Consider the following 3490-nt stretch of genomic DNA (forward strand, 5'->3'; position numbering starts at 1 on the left):
ACCGCGGCCGATCTTATTGAGTTAGGGATGGTTGACTTTGATGTAATAATGGGAATGGATTGGCTTTATTCATGCTTTGCCAAACTTGATTGTCGGACTAGAACTATTAGACTTGAATTTCCTAATGAGCCCGTTATTAAATGAAAGCGAGATAATGTAGTGCCTAGAGGTCGGTTTATTTCCTACCCTAAGGCCGTGAAGATAATTAAGAAGGGGTGTATCTATCATCTAGTTCGGGTCACGGACACCAATGCCAAGGCGCTTAGCCTTGAGTCTGTACCAGTTGTGAATAAATTTCCGGATGTCTTTCCAAATGAACTCCCTAGGATTCCACCGGATAGGGAGATTGATTTTGGGATCGATGTGATACCAGGAACGCAACCTACATCAATTCCACCTTACAGAATGGCACCGGCAGAACTGAAAGAGCTAAAGGAACAATTGAAGGATTTGCTACAAAAGGGTTTTATCTGGCCGAGTGTGTCACCATGGATTGCACCGATCTTGTTTGTAAGGAAGAAAGATGGGTCGTTGCGAATGTGTATTGACTACCGACAACTCAACAAAGTCACAATCAAAAACAAATATCCTCTGCCAAGAATAGATGACTTATTTGACCAACTGCAAGGTGCTACATGTTTCTGAAAGATTGACTTGCGGTCGGGGTACCATCAATTGAAGATAAGGGAGCAGGATATTCTAAAAATAGCCTTTTGAACCCGGTATGGGCACTTTGAATTTATGGTAATGTCTTTTGGGCTAACAAATGCCCCGCCAACTTTCATGGATCTTATGAATCGTGTCTTCAAGCCCTTTCTAGACTCCTTTGTGATATTGCTTATTGATGATATTCTTGTGTATTCTTGGAGTCGGGAGGACCACGCTGGGCATCTCAGGGCAATTTTGCAGACTCTTCATCAACATCAATTGTATGCGAAATTATCAAAATGTGAATTTTGGCTTGAATCTGTCGCGTTCTTGGGTCATGTCATTTTCGGGGAACGAATTATGGTTGATCCTCAACAGATTGCGGCAGTGAAGAATTGGCCTAGACCTACCACTCCAACTAAAATTCGTAGTTTCTTGGGTTTAGCTGGGTACTACAGGAACTTTGTGGAGGGGTTTTCTACTCTTGCCTCTCCATTGACTAAATTAACGTAGAAAGCAGTTAAATTCCAGTGGTTCGATGTTTGTGAAAAGAGTTTCCAAGAATTGAAGTCAAGATTGACAACAACACCGGTGTTAGCCCTGCTAGAGGGTACAAAGGGGTTTGTAGTGTATTGCGATGCTTCGAGAGTCAGGCTTGGGTGTGTGTTAATGCAACACGGCAAGGTTATAGCCTATGCTTCTAGGCAACTCAAGAATCATAAGAAGAACTATCCAACCCATGACTTAGAACTAGTAGCAGTGGTGTTTGCGCTAAAGATTTGGCGACATTATTTGTATGGGGTCCATGTGGATGTATTTACGGATCATAAAATCCTTCAATATATTTTCAAGCAGAAAGAGTTGAATTTGAGGCAAAGAAGATGGCTAGAGTTACTCAAGGACTATGACATTGATATTTTCTATCACTCGGGAAAGGCTAATGTTGTGGCAGATGCACTTAGTCGAAAATCCATGGGAAGTTTAGCTCATTTGGAGGCCCATCAAAGGCCGTTGGCCAGGGAGGTTCACCAGTTGGCTAGTTTGGGAGTTCGCCTTAGGGAATCTAATGAAGGAGGGGTAATTGTGCAGAATAGAGCTGAATCATCGCTTGTGGCAGAGGTGAAAGAGAAGCAATTTGTGGATCCGTTGTTAGCACAACTGAAAGGGGGGATACTTAAACACAAAACCACAACTTTTTCCTTGGGCATGAATGATGGTACCCTACGGTACCAAAACCGCCTATGTGTTCCTGATATCGATGGTCTTCGGGAAAGGATCATGGTAGAAGCTCACACTTCCAAGTATTCCGTGCACCTAGATTCCACGAAAATGTATCATTATCTCAAGGAAATTTATTGGTGGAATAACATGAAGAAAGATTTGGCAAACTTTGTGGAAAAATGTCCGAGTTGTCAGCAAGTAAAGGCCGAACACCAAAGGCCCGGTGGATTGTCTTAAAGCATAGAAATTCCTATTTGAAAATGGGAGAGGATCAACATGGATTTTGTGGTAGGGTTACCACGCACTCCGCGCAAGTTCAACTCAATTTGGGTGATTGTTGATCGACTCACAAAGTCAGCACACTTCCTGCCAGTCAAATCTACCGACACAGCGGAACGGTATGCTTAGTTGTACATTAAAGAAATAGTCAGGTTACATGGCACTCTAGTCTCAATCATTTCAGATCGAGGGGCTCAGTTCACGGCCAACTTTTAGAAGAAGTTTCAGCAAGGTTTGGGTACGCAGGTAAATCATAGCACAACTTTTCATCCACAAACCGATGGTCAAGCAGAGCGGACTATTCAGGCGTTTGAAGACATGTTGCACGCTTGTACTCTTGATTTCAAGGGTAGTTGGGATGACCATTTTCCACTCATAGAATTTGCTTACAACAACAGCTTCCACGCTAGTATCCAGATGGCACCATTCGAAGCACTGTATGGTAGGAGATGTAGGTCTCCCATTGGGTGGTTCGACGTTGGGGAAGCGGAATTGATAGGGCCGGACCTCGTGCATCAGGCCATGGAGAAAGTCAAGATTATTAAGGAGAGATTGAAAACTGCTCAGAGTCGCCAAAAATCCTATTTAGATGTGTGTCGCAGAGATTTAGAGTTCAAAGAAGATGATTGGGTATTTCTGAAGGTTTCCCCTATGAAGGGCATCATGCGATTTGGAAATAAGGGAAAATTGAGTCCGAGGTATGTCGGACCATACAGAATCGTTCAGAGGATTGGTCAGGTGGCATACAAGCTCGAGCTGCCACCTAAAATGTCATTAGTACACCTGGTCTTTCATGTGTCCATGTTGAGGAAGGTAGTGGGAGATCCATCCACTATTGTGCCAGTTGAAACTATGGAGGTAAATGAAGAACTGTCATATGAAGAAGTTCTAGTTGCCATTTTTGATAGGCAGGTTCGAAAATTGAGAAATAAGGAAATTGCATCCGCGAAAGTATTATGGCGGAACCAGCAAGTTGAGGAAGCCACTTGGGAAGCCGAGGATGAAATGAAAAGGAAGTATCCTCGTTTGTTTGAATAGTCATGTAATAGATTTTATGCATTTAGCTCCTATGAACTCATATCTTCTGGGTTGATCTATGTAAAACTGTCCTGTTTCTGTTATATGTTGCCCATGCGGCCATGGTTAGTATTATACGAGTTATGTTATGTCTTATGTCTATGGAATGTGTACATGTGGTTAGGATATGTTTCTGTGGCTCTCTGATAGGTGGATAGGCCTAAATACAGAGGAAACTCTGGCAAAATTTTTGGAAATTTAGCTAAATTTGGGTTATATAAATATGTTTCAGGTTGCAAAGAGCAGGAGATTATATAAAGACTGC

Source organism: Nicotiana tabacum, chromosome 8 (assembly GCF_000715075.1).
Source record: "Nicotiana tabacum cultivar K326 chromosome 8, ASM71507v2, whole genome shotgun sequence".
In the NCBI taxonomy this organism is placed as follows: Eukaryota; Viridiplantae; Streptophyta; class Magnoliopsida; order Solanales; family Solanaceae; genus Nicotiana; species Nicotiana tabacum.